A 20,790-nucleotide genomic window follows, 5' to 3' on the forward strand; every position below is an offset into this window, starting at 1 on the left:
ATCTCATGATCACTTTGGGTCATCTGTTTTACTACAAATGACAGAGTTGATTGTTGGATCTTTTCTGAGACGAAAAAATAGTCCAAGGTGGATTTTTGTTTGAGTTGTCTCCATGTTGGCGCGGCAGGTATATCTCCGGCAGTATTTCCATTAAGCATTTCAAGATCTCTGGCTTCCATTTCTACCATCCATTTTACGGCCAGGTTATTTGATACATTGAGGACTGCATTGTTTTTCCGTCTTAGGTCTATACAGTTGATATTCAAGTCTCCGCATATGATTATGTTATGTGACTCATTTTTGATCATTAGGTCGTCAATTATTGAGGAGACTTTATCTATAAACAGAGTTGTCCCGGCCAGGGTATGGTTCCAGTATAGGTTCAATAGATGGAAATGTGTTATGTTGGCCGGTTTAGGGTCTGCCGAAGCTATTGTTGTTACTTGGATGAATGGCGACAAATTTGCAGTGTTTATTATACGGCATCCGGAACTTTTTTTGACTAAAGTCAGCAGGCCTGCCATGGGTCTTCCTCTGGTTTTTTTGGCGGCCGGATTAAAGGCCACTTCATAGGTGTCCACGGTCGGGCAAGTTGTTAGCCATGTTTCCTGGAGGCAGACCACATCAAGCTCATCCAACCAAGGATCTTCAAGGAGGTGGGAGAAGCCCCTGGTGTTCCAGGATCCAATCCTGAACTCCAGTTGCTCCTCTACCACATGGCATTATCTTCTTGAGGGTCTGCATAGAGCTTCCGCCAGCCAGGACCAATCTTTTTGATTAGTACTTGATTTTTTAAGGATTTTTAAGTCATCACTACTTTGTTCAATGGCACCAATACCTTTAATAGTGATCTTGATGTTTTCGTCTTTTGAGAGTTTTCCCAAAACATTCCCAGTAGAGCTACAGGATGGTTGAGATTTCTTGGAATCGGATCCAAGGTGTAGTTCACTCTCACTAGAATTGTCAAACAAAGTGGTTTCAGAGTCTCTCTTTACAGAAGACAGTTCTTGATGTACATTGTCCGGTTTAATTTTTTGAGTTTCTGTCGAGTGCTCCGTTTTGGCGTACTCAGATACTTCTGAAATGTCATAGCCCATGGACATGAATGCAGATGCAGCATCCATGACAATGTTCAGGACAATTCTGGATCTGAAGTGAAGGATGACTTTATCATTTTGATCCTCGTTCTCAAATTCTACGGTCTTGATGTCGTCGGAACGAATCGTTCTAAGAGATGGTACATGCTGGAATAGGCATAGAACGTTTGTTCGATTTAAGATGAGATTGTCACTATGTTCAATGCGTTCCAACCGGACTTTGTGGAGTGATAATCCTTTTTCGCTGCATCCTTTGTCTATTCTGTTTTTTTGACGCTCTTCATTAAGATATGAGCCATGAACTAAGTCCTTGGTCTCGTGTCCGGCCGGTCTTGATCTAATTTTGTTCTCATTGTTAGGATCAGGCCTAACATAGGATTGTCCTTTTCGGGCGCCATTATTTCTTGGGCCCTCTTCCAGATCTAGAACCCCTTTCGTCGTCGGTTTAGAGGTCGGCTGTGAGTGCACAAGGGCTTTTCGTCTGTCTTCCAAAGTTTTAAACGTAGGACTCACAGGGACGACCTTTTGCATCTCCTGTACAGTGGACATTTCAGGTAGAGTGCATATTCTTGAGACTCCAGTTGGTATTTGGGTGATTTCCAGATCATATTCGTCGTTTGATTTTTTTTGTAATTCAGGAGCAACTGCCTGGACTTCTGCTTCCGTGTCAGCAGCTAGGACCTCGGAATCCAAGTCCTCATACACGGAGAGGTTAGTGAGGTCAATAGAGGTTTCCTCTGCAGGTTCAGAAGGCAATATCGGGATCTTACCATTTATAGTTACACTGTCAATGGAAAGATCTTTTTTAGGTGCAGAACCTCGTTCATCTGTGAGAGTATTATTGACAGTGACATTGACAGTTTTTAAGTTCCGGAGAAATTTTCTTGAGTTATTTCCAATTCTCTGATTTTTAGTTTTTTGATTTTTTGTTTTTTTTGTCTGTGCTGGTTTGGAGGCCCTTGGGCCTGTTTTCTGAAATGTGGTTCCTTTAAATATATCAAATATTTGACTTTTTGGCTCATCTGTTTGTGGAATTGAGGATGCCCTGGGCACGCAAGGGACACCCGTGTCCGATGTAGATACTGATGTCGTAGGTGTTTGTGGGTCCAGCGTCGCAGGGTTGGATGAGCTCTTGCTACTTTCCAAGACACTAGCAAAGTTTATTTGTTTAAGTACGTCATCAGTCGATTTTTTTTGACCAAGGGCAGGGACCTCCGGCAAGAGTTTTGTAATATCAGGTGTAGGGCCCTGATTACACCAGATTGCAGATGCTAAGTCGATCGAACTCCCTGAGGGGCTGATCGGTTTGTTTGGAACTAAGCAGTCAGCATTAGGTGCTGTTGTTGTTAGGACAACTGTTGGCTCACCAGGGAGCTTTGTAGATCCCAATGTTTCTATAATGATTTGCGGCCTCCGAGCTCCAGTGTCCTTATAAAGATTGCTGGCAGATATGGAGACAGGGGGGTCAATGGGTGATTGCCCATTGCAGTTTTTAAGGTGGCCTTGGGGCTCCAGTCTCGCTTGTAGATTTGTGTCCTGATGTAAGACCTGTTGTTGTTTGAGCGCGCTTAAGGCTTCTTTGGCGATCTCGGCCAGGAGTTTTCTGTCCAGTTTGTTATTTTCTTTCTGATCTGCTAGAGTTTGCAGGGCTGCGGTTATTTTGGCCTTAACAGTCTCGTTTTCCCTTGTTTCGGTGTTCAGATCTTTTTCAATATGAATTAGTTTTGAGTTCATAAGCGCCACTAACGTTGACAAGTCCTTCACGTTATCATTTAATTGCTCATAAAGCTTTAGAAAGGGGGCAATCGAAATTCCAGTAGAAGACATTAATATTGATTGAAGATCTTTTATGCAGGTCGCGTCGAGCTTGGCGTTTGAGCAGCGAGTTTTTTTGTGTGCTTGGACTTTAGATCTTCTGACTTTTGGGTACTCACGTTCTATGAGTGAGGAAACAGAAGAGCGAGTCTCAGACGAGGTTGAACTGGAAATGGAAGAATCACTTGCCACGCCAATTTGTGTGCTCGTGTATTTTACACATCTAGAGTTAGTTGGTCGCGTTTGCAGAGTGTCGTACCTTTGGGGGGCCCGTGCTTGAGAGCAAGAAATGCTGGGTGAGGCTGGGCACACAGGTTTTTCTTGATGGGGCGGTGTGTTGCTCAAAGTGACCATCGGGTTTAGGTATAGGGTGGTCCTGTTTACCCCTAGTTGTACATTATTAGTAGGTACTGAGGGTGTCCATTGTTTTTCTCGACCTGCTGGAGGGCTGACTCTTCTAGTTGCGAGTTTGCGGTCTCGATTTATTTGTGAAATTCCCTGTAGGATTTTGTTTACCACTTCTAGTGAGTCTCTCCTGTTATTCGTGGGAGCCGGGGAGGCGTGTCCTTCATGTGGAGTGCTTAAGGGGTGTTGTGGCGTGGCCAGGGAACAAAATACATCTTCTTCTATTTCAGAGGTTATCTCAGCATTGGTATTCTCCAGGACAGTTTGATCACAGGATTTCGAGGCTGCTTTAGAGGGCGCACAACATAAGGGGCACGTTCGTGATTCAAGAGGTTCTGACCGATTTAGGTCAGGTGTGCCTTTAATTTTGTCGGTATTTCCGCAGTTTTGCGCTGTGTGGGCACGCCAAGCTAGTACCATCAGTTTGGGCAAAGAAGCTGTGGGAAGATTTCCGACGTGGTACGATATAGGGGGTGGTGAGTAGAGTACATTCAGACTAGAACAGGGAGCACTGGGAGTGGACAGGGCTTCCCGCTCCATGCCACGCACGTCCAGCACGGGTGCGGCCACGCGGGACTCCTCTCCAGATTCCGCTCCCCCCCAGCGTCCGCCGCCGAGTCAGACGCAGACACCTTCAGAACAGAGGCAGAGTCAGGCAAGCAGCAGCGAGGAACAACCCCATCCTCGTCCGGCGATCCAGCCACTGGGCCGCACCCGCCGACAGCCCACACGTCTCTCTGAGTCAAGCCACGTGGGCCAAAGTGAGTGGAATAAGGCGGTCCTGGGTTTTCTGCTGTGTTCACGGCCGTGAGGCAGTCTTCGTGACCGCCGGCCTCCTTCCTCTCATACCCCCCCTCCTCCTCTGGACACGGTAGCAACACTCGCAACGAGGGGTCTTTGATGCCATCTACAGAATTGCGTAGTGGAGAGCAAGGGAGAGGGGTGGGCAGGGGGCCAGGCGATGGACAATGCTTTGGGTGAGGGTGAGGGTGGGCACACGAGAGCATGTCTACAGGTGAAGGCTTGGAGACCAGTGATGGGGTTAGAGACTGGAGGGCGTTTTTCTTCGCCGTGTAGTTCTTGGAAGTCGGCTGACTCGACTGAATCGCAAGTAAGCCTGCATCTGAGTGAGTTCCAATAGGGCACACCTGTGTGTCTTTTGCAGGTTTCGTGACAGTGACAGAGTCAGTGTCATTAAAAAGAGTTAATTTAGTACTTACACGAGATGTAGCCAATGCTTCAGTGGAGCTGTAAACCGCCACGCTATTCCCGCGCCGCCGCTGTAGTCTAGTGTGGGGGGGGGAGGGCAGACGGTTGATGTAAGCTTTCCCACGGTGGCTGGACAAGGTTTCCTCCATCGGTAAGGAGCTACCTGCCCCTCACCCTCACCTCCACACCAGAACACCAAAACACACTGCGCACACCGCGCGCTCCGCGTGTGTTAGAGGTTTTAAACTACTTCCTCCTGGAAGCAGTAACAGTGATGGTAAACAGACTCCAGGTAGCAGGTAAGGCAGCAGAAGAAAGAGCCTGGGCAGTCTCAGGCTCACCAAAACACACTGCGCACACCGCGCGCTCCGCGTGTGTTAGAGGTTTTAAACTACTTCCTCCTGGAAGCAGTAACAGTGATGGTAAACAGACTCCAGGTAGCAGGTAAGGCAGCAGAAGAAAGAGCCTGGGCAGTCTCAGGCTCACCAAAACACACTGCGCACACCGCGCGCTCCGCGTGTGTTAGAGGTTTTAAACTACTTCCTCCTGGAAGCAGTAACAGTGATGGTAAACAGACTCCAGGTAGCAGGTAAGGCAGCAGAAGAAAGAGCCTGGGCAGTCTCAGGCTCACCAAAACACACTGCATATCATGTAGCCTGTGTAAGCCGGCAAAGTACTCAGGCTGATTCATTGGTTAAGCTTGAGTTTGCCCATGCCCTCCTGTGGGGGAGGGGGACTGAGAACAGAGCTGGTAGTACAGCGATCTTAAGTTTTAGAGGGCCATTTCCGAGCACCCTCTAGCTAGCATGCAATGGAACAGCATGTTCTGGGAAGCAGGGGCAAGCACAGGTCTAGGCAAGCATCCCCCGTGCCCAGGAACTGTGTCTCCAGCAACCCCGGGCAGAGATGTGATAGCCGCTGGAGCCCACATGCCGCTACTAATAAGCTAGGGGTGGAAGCCAAAGCAATTGTGTCAAGGAAAGCCCCATTGCACAACAATCGTTGAGGTCTGCAGTTTATTTCACTTTTCTGTTAGGAGAAGACCATGGCTCACATGTCGGGTCTCATTTGTGAGCTAAGTAAACTGTGTATGATTAATGTTTTGGGAACCGCACAATCAACCGATTCCCGTCCAGGAAACTCACGTTTTTAGCAGTAAAGTAAAGCAAGGGCCAGTTTGGTAGAGTAATTTCCCCAAGATCACAGATTGGTAAATTCAGGAAGCCGGAATGGAGCTCAGACTTCCACTTTGCAGTTTTATGAGCTTCAAACTATCTTTGCTTTCGCTCCAGATGAAATGTTGTCTTCCAAAAGCTGAACTAGTACTCTGTGCATGTGTGCTAGCTTTAAAATGGCCTGTGTGGCAGTGATGGGGCCAGTCGGAAGGCACGATCTCTGACTGAGCCAGAAGTGAAATCACAGAAAATGGGTGCGCTACTCCCTCCCCCCCCAAACAAGTGAGGGTGAGTGAAGGGAAAGTGGGACCTGTGACAGGGCAAAAAATGCAGTCTGCCTCTCTACGGTGTCAGTGTTAAACATCCAATAGTCTGAGGAGGTGGAACTAAAGACTAGCCAGATGAAAGTGCTGCATAGTTACAATACGTTTTCAAAAAGGTTCCACTTAAAGGACTGAGGGGTTGGATCTCCAGCAAGTGCTTGCTTTCCAGATTCTGCTTTCCCATCTATTCACTTGTTCAGTATTTGTAGTTTTATATTCCTACTAAAAGTGCAGGACAATAAGGGCAAACATTCAAAGTGATGGCAGACTACAAGCCGAGGCTGAATGCGCGTCTGACCTTTGGCATTGGTCCTTTTGAGGTGTAAACTGTGCTCTGGGCTATACATGTGTGATAAAGTGACCTGGTGATAGTCATTGTTTCCTCTACTATGCATTGCTTTGGTATGCATGATGTGAATACTAATTGAATTTCCACAATAAAACTAAACATATATTGTTGAAATCTACTGGTGTTATTACTAAAATGCTTTAATTTGTGATAAGAGTATTTTTTTAATAAACTACTAAACGTGGAACATTTGCTTTGAGATGTAAAAGGCCCCACCCCCAGTCCACTGCTATTTATCCCAAGCATTCCCTCGTGTGTATGATGTAGACCACGCTAGATGTTTTTCCATTGTGGCCATCATCAAGTGGAGGGGTCTGCGAAGTTTGAGTTTATGAGCCATATCGTAGACTGGCAGCTACTGCCATCCAGCACTACAGATACATGGGGCTCGAGTCTGAGCATAAAAAAAGAAAGTGCCCGTCTCCACAATCATGCGGAGTGCAGTGTGGAATGCAGTGTGGAAAACATGCCACGATTTATCGCTCTACTTATCACGCAGAGTTGCGATGCCCTGTGGTGCATACCTCAATTCTCTCTCTCTGGGTGGGTGTCACCAGCCCTGAACAATGTTAAACCCAAGACCGCTCCATAGACTTCAATGTGCCACAATCATCAAAAACGAAAATATCCGATTTCATCTGCATTGTCCGTTAACCAGATTTAGAGGCCAACAATAGTAGTCTTTCCTTGCTCCTAGCTGTCAGTCACAACTCTCCACAGCAACGCCCAATCATGGCAAGCAGTGAGTAGGAGCATGCCGCTGCGGGTTCGCCATCTCATGTTTTTGCCCCACATGCATGGCAGGAATGTTCCTCTTTCACCCCAACAGCATAGCTTGCTCCTCCTGGGATCTAATGATGCTGTGGTGGGCACTGGTGGAGAGGGAGTTGTAAGAGTAGTGAGCAAAAAGGTTGAAGGGGAGGCAGTGGGAGAAAATGGAAGGGCAATAAGGAATGGAGCTTTGGTTATCAGGGTGTGGAGCTAAGAGAGACAAAGTGACAGAGGTGGGGGGTGCATTAATGCATTTAAAAACAAGAAGGAACTGGAAACGGGACGGCCGGTGACTCTTACATCCTCAGCTCAGCATCAGGGCCGTCTCTCCCTCTCTGCTGCCACTGTGGGGTGGTGACTGTGTGGGTGGGGGGTAGGGGGGTCTCCCATGCCCGAGTGCCTGTGTGCCCTCCTGGGCTGGCCTCTGCTGCACTGCTGGAGACGAGTCGACGGATTCTTGCTGTGGTGTGGAGACAGGGGCCTCGTCGACCTCGCCCATGGCACTGGTCAGGTGCTCCTTTGTGCGCGGCTTCCTTCTGGCTGCAGCCCCAGTCCCATCCGGGACCTGGGGCTGGTAGTGAGGGCTGGTGGCGGCATGGAGTCTCGCCACATTTTCATTGGCCATGGCCAATATTAGGCGCTTTCAACTTTGCAAAGTGGCGTGCAACAAATGTGTTGCTTGCTTCCTGCAAAGTTGAAAGCAACCTTTTGCACCGCTGGCCAAGCACAGCCCTGCAGCGGCCTCCAGGCTCCTCCATCAGCCTGCCCTACTGTCCCAGGTCCTTCAAGGGCGAGCAGTTGCAGGAATCTGTTATTTTTTTACAAAACACTTCCTTCACAATCACCCAGTGCCATGGTGTCAGTCTTGCGCCGACTTGCTGCCTGCAGGCCCTGATCATGCAGAGCAGATCAGATTAGGCACTGCAGGCAGCCCTGAGCTGGCGCGAGTAGGCCCAGGCATGGGCTTGAAACCCGGTCCCTCGCCAGCCTCTAAGGATTTTGTATCGGCCACGGGCCGATCGGTTGACGGGCCAATCCAACCCTACACATAGTCAGACGGGAAGGGATGGGTGATTAGGGGTATCTTTAAAATATTATAATCGGTTTAAAAATATACAAGAAAAATACCTTCTATGCTTGAATTTGCCATTTCATTTAACACGTTTGGTAAACATACCCCAATGTGTAGACAGAAGGATGTCAATGACACCGACAACACCACACTGATGATCCCAATGATGGTGAAATATGTAAATCATTCTTTAAGGATGTCTGTGCATTGGGCACTGGGCACAATCCAAATGCACAGACACCCTTACCCTGAGACCCTGCTTCACCTCTCAGCTTCTGCTCTTGTAAAGTGCTGTGAGTCTCCTGGTTTTGTGCACAGTTCTGTAAGATAAGGATAACATTCTTAATATGCCTAAAATATATAGCGCAAACGATCATTAGTAATGGTCATTAAACCATTTTAAAAAGAGCAAGTTTGCAATAGTAGTGCTATTAAATCAAGTCCTTTTTTAATCAATTTATTTGCTCAGGGTGTGCGCCATTTTGTCTCTAAAAATGTCTTTCCTTCCTGGATATGATCACACTCATATTAAAACCAATGTTCTGTTTCCTTTAGGTACACCAAGGCAAAGATGACATTTTTTTGTCCTGGTCACTGTTTTGTTTGTAGTTCTACTGAGCCACACATTTGTTACAGTATGCACAAATAATAGAAATTAAAAAAACAAAGAACATGAACACTGTTTGTAGACCCTGCAGCCTAGTCCTCCGATTTATTTCAAAGTCTGTCAGAAAGCTAGCATCCCTAGCAGAGGCTATCTTTCTTCCTGTCACCTCCCTCCAATATGGACAATCCACCGTCAATGTGATTGTGCCATTCCTGCAGGGGAAACGCAATAAGAATATATATCTCAAAATACCAGACCAGTGCTCAACTTGGGGAATGCCTCTGTTGCCTGTGCTGCTGCTCTCATTTTACTTGTAACCATAAACGCAACACTCCACCTCCCCCTGCAAGATATCTGTGTTTGTTCCCAATTCACATTACTTTCAGAAATGGGTGGAGTAACTCTACCAAATGTGCATCTGACAGCGTGGCTCTCAACCCACAGAGAGAGAGAGGGAGCATGAGATAGGGACAGATAATATATATATATATATATATATATATATATATATATATATATATATATATATATTTGTGCAGGGAATCAGTGGACTATGATGGAGGGCCTACCACTAAGTGGTGCCACAGAGAACAACATTATATTTATAGCAGTCACTTGCCAAACTCCTTAATTGTGGTGTTCTGCAGAGTGCTTGCCTTTCTCCCACCCTCTTTAACCTCTATATTCGTCCTTTCTTCGATCTTCTGGATAGCATTGGTGTAGGTTACACTAACTACGCCAATGATACCCAGATATTGATCGAGCTGACTGGCAACTATGAGAGGGATCGGTCGAGGATCACTATACTCTGATTGAGGAATGGATGATTAAGAACTCATTGGCTCTTTGCGGGAACACAACCAAAGTTATGATGTTGGGCACTACCCAATACCTTGGTAAACTAGCTCCCAGGTATGCCGCCTTGGATATTTCCGATACCTCTGTTAAAACCAGCCCCTGGGTCAAGACTCTTGGTGTCTATTGTGATGCCTCTCTCAGCATGAATAAGCACATTAGCCAGGTGAAGAGATCCTGTGACTACACTGCTTGCCTTATTAGGCAAATCAAGTCCTTCCTCTCTACAACGAATACTGCTTACCTTACTGTTGCTCTGGTCAACTCTAAACTGGACTATGGAAATAGTCTATTGGCAGGCACTTCTCCGCACAACCTGGCCTCGTTACAGGTGGCTCAAAATAATGCTGTTCGAGCTATTTGTGGTCTGGCGAGAAGGAATCATGTCACTGAAGCTCGTCGATACCTGCATTGTCTTCCAGTTAAACATTGTGTCACCTATAAAATTCTTCTCCTTACTTACAAGTGTCTCAATGACAGAGCACCTCCAGAATAGGCGACCCTGTATCTCCTGTTTGCTCCAATCTAACAACTCTAATAGACTACAGCAGCTTCGCTATAGACAGGCTCGATTTGGCGGCGCTTGCTTTGATTCTATTGCACCTCGTGTGTGAAATACGCTGACCACTGATCTTTGTCTTTTCCCGGATCTTTCCTCATTTAAGAGCTCTCTAAAAACATAGCTCTTTAATTCCAACAATTAAGCTCCTTACTTCTTCCCGTCTCCTTTTGGTTTTCTGGACTTCCTTTTTTCTTCTTACATGCTGCGCACTGAGGCCCATGTGCGAGTTGCGCCCTATCAAAGATATTTAACATTAAAATTAACATTAACAAATATATTTATATCAGTTGGCTTGTATTGTGTTATCCAAGGGTAAGATAACATGTTGATCAACAGAGAACAAGAAGTCAATGCCTTAATTAGGCTGATTAAGTCATTTATTTGTGAGCTTTCATGGTCTTAACCGTTTCCTCAGGCAACGATGAAATGAAGCATTTGAAAATAACATAATTTATGATACCTTATCTGTACCTGTGTGTGTGTACTTGATTTTTAGATTGTTCAGAGAGGGGTGCATTACAGATGTAAATCTCCCTCTTTATCCAACACACACACATTGCAGTCTTCAAGGTTTGATTAGTATGTGTTAAGTGGGGCATGGGTCAGTGGAACTAAAAAGAAGCGGGAGAAAACACACATCCATCCCTGTTCGAGTGCTATCAGGGAGGCAGGAGGGAATGGGATGGTGTCAGTCATCATAGGGTATCAGGTAATAATATCGCCATATATATGGTCGCCGTAAATAATATGGCCGTGAAAATGTCGTGTTGATATTATTTGGGTGACCATATATATGGGGACAGGGGCAAAAAAGAAACAAAAAAAAAAAGTTTGTGGGTTGCAGGGGTGTCCCCCGCATTTTCCATGCAATAATGTTGCCACAAAAAACGGCCATTTTTCGGCGAGATTTTTGCATAGCGAGATTTTTGTGGCGACATTATTACATGGAACCCATCATAGGTGCAGTTCTGTTGAAGCTTTGTATATACTAGTTTTGTCCCTTTTCAAAATCTGTGGTGACACAGTGAGTTTGTTTTTAAGCTTACCAAAATTAAAGAACGGTCACTTTGCCGGGCATGGTTTTAAGGTCTAATTCTAGTTTCATTTTGAAATGCACTTTTAATTCCCATTAGTGGCTCAGGGATTGTTAGTTCTGTTTGACATTTTGAATTTCATGTAAGATTGGCAGATTGACATTTTTTGCAAAGTGTAAGTGATCCATTGAGATGAGGATGAATTTCAGCAACTTCAAAAAAAAAAGTATGCTTGCTTTATAAGTGTAAAAGTTTAATAATGCACACATGCCAGAAAACCTAATCCATTCCATCCTATTGGAAAAGGAACATGCATTCAGCCTGAATTGCTTTTATAAATAATACAAACTCACATATCTTCTCCAGGATTCAGATAGTTTTATTTAAGGGTAGAATTTGAAAATGTGTGCAGCAGTAGTCCAGATTGGAACTGTGCATCTGAATATCAATACCTTTCTGGCGTGGCCCCTGTCGCTTTTATAGAACTATTAACTTTATAGAACTCCCTGCTTTTGAAAAGGCGCTGAAAACCTTCACATTCTCCTAAATTACTAATGCAGATTTCCTTCTCCTTCCATCTATCTTTGGATCTGTCCTCTCCGCTGCCTGATGCCTGCGGCGAGTAAGAAACAAATAACATAACATATATCAAGGGCATTAATGAAACCCATAAATACGAAAAAAGCAACACTAAAGAAAAGTAAGCACCAATCGAGAATACATGGGGAAGCCAAGTTAGGTGGTTGTGTTTTATTGGATGCCCACTGCACAGCTAAAACCCTGGCACCTTTCCATGCCCACACGAGAATCAACCACGAGCAACATGGCGTATACCCAAGGGTTGTATGTCATTCGATTTGTGGCCGAAAAATCTCATTGCTTTTTTTATTGATATGGGGGTCCTCCCCAAATCCCCTTCCCAGTTTTTTACTACCTATTCCCCACCCCCTATACCACTATACCCCTTATATCCCTTTACCACCACCCCCCAAACCCCAATATGTTTTGATGAGTTGTTTCAGCCAGAAGTCTGCAGCAAAAAACTCCACCAAAAAAAACCCTGGCGAAGAATAATTATTGTACCATATTCAAGGACTTCAGATCCTGCTTTGGCTTTCATCAGAACTTGCTCCTTCCCTGAGTATTTTTTCAACTTCCCGCATACCGGTTAAGTACACCCACCACGCCCATCGGTCCCTATGGGCCTGATTACAAGTTTGGCTGTATTTCCTCTAGAAACAAGGCCAAACCGAATTGCTGTTACCACATGTGGTAAACATGTGTGTGTCAAAATCACCATAAATGTGCTATGCAAAATTATGGTGATTTTGTCTTTCAGAAAGTAGGCCTTGCCAAACAGGCCTCACATTCAAAATGCTCCATGCTGAAACCTATAGTGCACACATGACTGCTATGCAGAGAACTGTCTACTGCCACACCAGCAGCTGCAATGTGAATTTGCAACACGGCAGTCTCCGAGTAACATGTGTCTTCCAAAATCAGCCTTCTGGAATCATTGATTCCAACAGCCATGGGCATCCATGAAAAGTACTGATCTACATGTTTCCTTTTAACTGCAGGTCCTTGTTGCCTGGTGGCAGTTCTTTGGTTAAATATGAATATAAGCTATGTCTGGTTAGACATAGTGGCATCTGAGGAAATGCTGGTAAAATTGCCAAAATCTAATCTTATATCGTTAAAATCACCCTCTTGGTTTCTACTGTGACCTGCAGCTGCAGAGCCATTTGTGTACTGTGTCTGGGTGTGGGAGATCCCCCACCCCCACAACAAATGCTTGCTTGTCCAGGAAACTTTTTATTCTTTGTTGGGCAGCTTTGACCAGTTCCATAGAGAACAGATCACACCCCCTCTAGAGCCGGATGGGAGCTGAGAGCTTCAAAGGGGCCTCTGCAACATAATGGGGAAGTAGCACCAGGGAGATAATTCCCAGATTCTTTTTGATCTTTGGGGAATGGGGTAAGGACAGTGTATCTGGGAAAGGACCGTCACACTGGGGAAGGCGCCAGCCATCTTGGATTTGCCGTGCCCATACTTCCTTCCAGAGACCCCATCTAACTTTCTGAGACAAGGCACTCTGGGAGCTGACATCACAAGCAATAACCCTTCTTAAAGCAACAAGGATGGGACCCTTACATAATGTGTTCCACTCTGGCCAATTGATTGTATAAAGGGTGAGACCTCAACCCCCTCACACACACTAATTGAAACATCTTAATTAATCATTTATATTCTTTTTACATTGGCTACCTACTTTTTTACATTGCTTTATTTCTGTTGCAGATTTGCATTGTTTGTGTGATTTCATGATTATTGTATTGATGACAATGTTTATAGAAATCATATTTAAATTTCTACCAACATTCTTAATACTTCTTAGAACCTACATGGTCTTTATTTCTCACATATCTCCTTTTTAAACTCTTAAGAAATAATTTCCTACAAGTGGAGACTCAAGTGTTTACATTAGGACTTTTTTCATTTCACTCTGCTATTTTTCAGATACATTCACATAATTCTATTTATAGGTTTATTATCCTGGACCAGTAGTATGTAAAACACTGCAAGTTTATTCTCGTCGCACATTCATATTTTTTCCAGTGTGGTAAAATCAACATTTAAGGAAGGGTGAGGAAATGCATTTATCATCACTTTTAATGTTTTTTGCATTACTTTCAGTGGCTGTAGCTTGCAACACAAACGGCTCCTCTTGGGCCTTTGATTACAGCTTTCACAAATAGACGCTCCTGGAACTTAAATTGAATGTTTCACAATGATTCCTCCTGGAGCTTCGGGTTTCAGGACTCACATAACCCTTTGCATGGGTATGTCTCCCCATCACTCTGAGTCCTTTTCAAGCAGCCTATACTGTAATGCCCTCCTACCACAGTTGAGGCTCCCTCTTCCCTCATGGGCCCCAAATTCCCTGCATGTGGGAAGGTGTGGGTCTCCCCTTCCCCCCATACTAAGTTGTATCTTCCAGGGATCCCACTTGCAGGCAACTTTCAGCATTTTCTGCTGTAGTCTTCCCCATGAGTTGGCTGTATTTCATCAGCCTACGATGTTCCTGAGCCTGCCCTTCTAGAATCTCCCCATTTTACACGAGGAAATGCGTGTCTGCTTCCTCCAGGATCCTCTCCTGCAAAAGCTTTCATCTTTGTGCTACTGTCTTCCAAGCAGCTTGATTCTCAGGAATCCCCTTGGGTGCTCTCTTCCTCAGTCAGGTGGCTTTTGTGGGTCCCTCCCTTAGCACCCTCCTCTTGTTATTAAGAGAGCCTCAGCAAATACATCTGCTTCCAAGACACCTATTGACTTGCACTAGCCCTTTATATACCCCTTGGCCTCTGGTGTAGCTTCTAATTTGGTCCTTGATTTCTTATTTGTTGCTTCTCCCTGATTTGCCCAGGATTTCCCCAGGATTGGTTCGTTACTTAGGTATTTCATCGAGCGTCCTTGAACCACCCATTCTATTACAAATAGTGGAAGGCCAGTGGCCGAAGTGTACGGAAAGAAGTAGTGGAACTATGTTCCCTGCTGGCCTGCACCCACTCCCCACAAACCCCATCACCACGCCCCCTCCCAACGCACAATACACACCATCAAACTCTGGCACTTGCTGTTTAAGGGAACGTTCAGTGCAGTGCACTGAAAGGGCAAGGTTCAACTTCTTCCTACACTTTTATTTTTAAACGGAACCATTCCGGAACGGTTTCATTTTAAAATAAAAGTGTAGGAGCTGTAAAAGGTCATTAAAAAAAGTAGAGGAGCACCGCCCCCGACCGCTCCCGCTCACTTTGACCACTGTGGAATGCAGGTATTGAATCAAAGGACATGCTTCAATGTGGGTTTTAGTAAGCCTGCAAAGTTTGATAAGTGTTTATTGCATCAGTGCCATCTTGAAATTCCTTTGTGCTCGGTGTGTGACGCTTTGTGTTTCATCTCCTTAACTCCTACTTGTCTCGGCGGTACCAGCTTTGCACAGAGATCTCCAGAGTGCAGTGGCCCTCATCTTCCTTCACCCAGTCTCCCTCTCGTTAATGCTCCCCTGTGCTCAGCGGCATTTCGCGAACGCAGTGGGTTCGGATTATTGATAACTCTCTCTTAATATATTCAGTGTGTGTTTCTTACCATGCAGTAGGTTTGTGGTTTTGATACCTAACCTTCACATGATCAGGGGGAGTTTGCGGCTTCCATTACAGGCAGACAGTGTAGGAAAGCCCACTAGATGGTCACACCAGAAAAAATACAACCCACCAGGGAAAAAGTCCCATTACACCTCTTGCAAGAATAACTTATGTCCATACAAAAGGAACAAGTGCCAACAAAGAACTCTGCTGCCCGAGAACATGATACCAAAAACTGCACAAGCAGAACCTTATGAGGGTACATGTCAATATCAGTGATGTCATTACATGTAGAGAAAACCCACGTGGCTGGTTGGTGCAACCCTATACTTGGGCGGCCTACTCCATAGGGGATGCCAGGCGATTGGTCCCAGCCCCATCCATACATCATCTTCCTCGTGGACGATGTTCCGTTCGTCATCAGTCGGGAGATGAGCAATTTTAATAATTAGTGGCAAACAAAACATATTTATTTATGTAGGTATAAGCGGACAGGTGGCCAGGGTTCTGGGGGGGAGCTGAGGTCACACTAACTCACACACTTCACTCGCTGCCAGGCAGGCTAGCACCATTCCAAGGTCTCCCAACCTTGTTCTGTGCTATGATTTCATCTCTCTCTGCACCTTGCAGCACAAATCACGTGACCTAGAAATGAAGGCAGGAACGCCCTGCTTTCTGATCTTTTTGATCTATCAGAGGTCTAACAGGTGTATGATCAGTGGTCCGGGGCTGGCTCGTATCTTGGAATTCAGAGGTCCTAAAGCTGGGGCATTTGAGTTCTATAACTTGGTAGTGGGACTGGTGGAGGTCGGAGGCCTGTGCCCTCCTTTCGTGGGATCGTATTGTATAAAGATGATCAGCTCTCTTCTCGTGGCCTTGCAAGGCACATTCCTGCCAGAACATGAAGGTTGGCAACATTTTAGGACAATGAACGGTTTATAGATCTCTGTGGCTCTGGCCTTTCTCATCAGTGCCTGTGATACAACCTGCTCTTTTCCTCATGTTCGTGGCCTACACCTGGGATGCTGACTGCTGTGCTGTGCTTAGACCCTGCGTTTCAATATGGGTGCTAGTTTCCAAGATGGCGTTTCTTTCTGTGTGTGTACTACTCCTAAAAAGCATGCAATAATATATGTGTGTAGAGCTTTAAAGGGCACCCCCTTCATCTCTTACATCACCTTCTATAGCTTTTGCCTTATTCTGAAGTGCTTGGGGGTGCGAGAATACTTTGTCTCCTTCCCAACAACAGTTTTGAATTGACTTCTGACTACAGTATATATTGGCAGGACCTTCAGGTATTCCTGCAAAAGTAGTCCAAAAGCTCTAACTTTTATCCAGTATTGTTTGATGGGGCTTCTAATGCGAAGTAGCAGGATTTTGGCTTCCCTCATAGTGCACCCTTAGGGAGGCACAACCCCAGTAGTAGCTGGACCAACCCCATTCCTTACACCCCTCTACCCCGCATGTTAGGTATAAGCAGAGAGTGAAGATTCATAATATATAATGTGGTAGGTGTAAAGAAGTGATGGCCACACTTGCTTTAGTTGCTTCTCAATAAGTTTACTTCCAGTTCTTAGGTTATAAGTTACAAGACTAAGACATCAGGAATAAGACAATAAACACCGGCACCCATCACCCAGGGAGGGAAGGACCAACCGACTCTAAACAGAACACTCAGCACAGCATTCCCTCACTCATACATCAACATTCCACCTGACACTCAAATGACATCACCAAGCACATGACAAGCCACAGCAGACTCAGACAAGTACTTCACAACACATCTCCCTCCTTACCGAAACACCTACACCGATGATAAGCCCTTCACATACAGGCAATCACTTCACAACTCATCTCCCTCCTTACCAAAACACCTACACAAATGTACTCAACCGAAACACCTACAGAAACGTAGTCAACTGAAACACCTACACAAATGTACCCACACGAGCACCTGCACGCATCACAACCAGACCAAACCACCGTGCAAAATTTCACAAAATACTCCCACAGCTATGCAATCCCAAAACGTACCCTACACATATCCAGATCACCATCAATAATAACACAAATCTCCTCTGTCTGCCCCTGCCACGGACAAACTCTAGACTCACACTCTAGACACATACTAGCCCAGATCCAAGGCTAAACCTACCCTACAAACCAATCACCCACTAAAATACCTTTTTTTGTCCTTCTGCCAGCCCCGCCACAGGCGAGCCTTCAGGCTGCCACCCAAAGCACGGCTTGCCATCCTAACGCATTACTAGACATCAGGATGACAGCAGAATCACCATAACCTGAAAGAGACAACTCAGCGGAACTCTAAAACCACCACACACACACACATATACATCAATGGACTAAGCCAATCGAGCACACCCAACCACACCAAGATATATACATCCTCCAACAACTTGAAAATGCTGGCCAGCCATCTCCAAGACCACCAACAAAACTATGAGGTTGATCTAAACACTCAACTCAATGGCAGCAGTAACAAGTACCATAACCAAACCCTGACCTCAAAACACAATGGTCAGGATTTAAATATGACACACAGAGAAAACAAATCACCAAACAACTCTTCATCTTGGACAGCTTCTTTCCCTTACGCCATTATGTTTACTGGAGGGCGTCCCCTACCAGTACCACTACTTAATCTAAACAGAACCACCTGTCCCTTATAACAAGATGAGAGTCGACCTATACCACAGTGCACTACTACCACTCCTAACATCACCAAAGAACCAACTCCCATCTCCTTAATGCACATCTCAAATACCACTCACTCATACTCCTGGCAAGGGCGCTACCCCCAGGATTTCCTTTAAACACAAATAAACCCAAAGAGGTGCTATCTTGCTACCTCACAATGGTTACTTACACAAAGACGCTACCTCCATGTACCTAGTAGTGCAAACACACTTAAACCTAAAGCTACTATAGGAGGCTTTACCACCTAGCAATACTTATGCACCAACACAGAGGCGCTACCTCCTGTTAATCTCAACAAAGGCGCTACCTCCCTAATCTCTGAAGACTTGCATACTCATCTCCCGTACTCGCCACAACCATTCGTTCTCTTATTAACTCTCATACTTCTTAACTAAGTGAATATACATGTGACATTTCTACTTCATCATCATTTACCATATTTAAACCGAAACCTCACATATGGCAGAGACCAAATCGCTTATAAGGTACTTAAAATGTCTAAAAGTCCATGTTGTTAATTAACAACCTAATACCTAAAAATCCTCAAGAGGTTATGCTAACACAATGTGGCATGTATGCTACACACCTACACCTTTGCCCTAGCACCCCACATACTTCACATTTTTAGACAACTTATATATCATAGAGATCAAAGATAATTGTAGACTGTAACCTGTAGTCCATTTTACCTGCAAATCCTCAAAATGTTATTTTAATACTGAACTCTAAACAACCACTGCACCTCTCCATCACGCAACATTCACAATATCAGAGGTAACGTAACACTCATAAATATCAACATGACCATTCTAAAGCACAAACCTTCTTCTCTTGTCCCTTTGCCTTTTTGATAATTTTGTTTCGTATTACATCAATAACACTTTAAACAAAGGAGACAGGCATCTTGTAGCTTTTTCTATTCCATCTGTCTTCACAGCATTTGTCCCAACCAAAAGAACGCAAAATCTTCCTCCCTTCTAATTCTGTGTCGTTCTTGGGTGCAAACACATTTCTTTATTTTCCCCCTGCCCCATGCACCAATGCATTTCAATAGACCTCGATGTCCATTTGCAAAGTCACCCATACCAAACTGCATTTTTAACCATGTATGCACAATATAATTCTTGATCCACAAGAGAAAATCGTTTTAATGAAGTCTTGAATTCTCAAGACATAATGCCAGTTCTTATCAACAATATGCCGTATGCTCATCATTGAAGCTCTCCGGCTTGGTTTCCTTTTTCATAGGGCCTTTCTCTGCTCACCCTCACCATGACCAAAACTGTTGCACAGTGGCCCTAAGGTCCTTCATAGCTGGCCGCTACATGACGCCTCGCTAACCGGGGCAGAGCTGCATTTCCTGGCGCATCCACTACTGCCTTCCACAACATGGAAAGCAGAGCAGCACATTCGGCAATGACGCTTCCTCTTCCGGGCGCCGGCACTGGATGGCATCACAATACATCCCTTCCAAATGGTCTTTTACTCTATTATCCCCGCTCCTCTCGTTGCTCATTTTATGATGAATGGACAATCGCGCTACGAAACACTGGAAGGAAACAAGGTTCCAAAACTTCGCTGAATCCCTCTGTTGGCAACCAACGTCATCATTCCTAAGCATACAACAGAAGGCAAAGGTACTCCTGCGCTGACCCGTGTCCCAACGGTCGCTTGTCAGGCACTGCCATTGCACACACAACTTCTCTAAGCCCATGTACTATACACAGTGGGGCTGCTCACGTAAAATCAGTGTCTTCCAGACTACTACCGCACCACTTCTAGGGAAGCATCGTCTCTTCTCATGGCTTCCCTAATTCATCAACAGTCAAAAGACATTCCATAATCCTTCTCCCTGGGTCCACTGCTCCCTATAGGACCCAGTTCCACCTGAACGGCAAACTTCACTTCATTCATGCAGGCCCTGGAAGTCCCTTATGGCCCCTGACACAGCACTCCCATCGACAGGCTGCTGGCCATGAATGCTATGGGGCTCTCAACCTCCTCCCTTATCCACCCTTAGTGATGGGTTTCCTTACTTGGGGGGCAGTGTTGTCCTTTTCTTTATTTCTGGTCCTGATGTTCCTGCACCCCCACCCCCAGCAGTCCTCCTCAGTCTCAGTCCTTTCCTTTTCAGCTTTCCATGCACCAGGGTTCTTCTTTCCAGAGATCCTTGTCACCAGTGTAAGGAAGCGATGTCCACACTTGCTTTAGTTGCTTCTCAGTAAGTTGACTTCCAGTTCTTAGGATACAAGTTACAAGACTAAGACATCAGGAATAAGACAATAAACACTGGCACCCATCTCCCAGGGAGGGAGGGACCAAATGACTCTAAACAGAACATTCAGCACAGCATTCTCTCACTCATACATCAACACTTCACACTCACATGACATCACCAAGCACATGACAAGCCACAGCAGACTCAGATAAGTGCTTCACAACAGTAGGGACTACTCCAGAATTACTGTTTGGCAGAGTGTGTTGTGGCCTAGTTCTCATTACCTTGTTTTGCCAGTGGATTTTATTTACATTTTGTATGCACCATAGTATTGAGTTTCTTTGGGAATGATCCTTTGAAAAGGGTGGATAGATGCTTTCCTTACAAATACATAGATCCAACAGTGAATTATAGTGTATATTTTGCCAGGTTTATTGG

Source organism: Ambystoma mexicanum, chromosome 4q (assembly GCF_040938575.1).
Source record: "Ambystoma mexicanum isolate Mex_15411 chromosome 4q, UKY_AmexF1_1, whole genome shotgun sequence".
NCBI lineage: Eukaryota > Metazoa > Chordata > Amphibia > Caudata > Ambystomatidae > Ambystoma > Ambystoma mexicanum.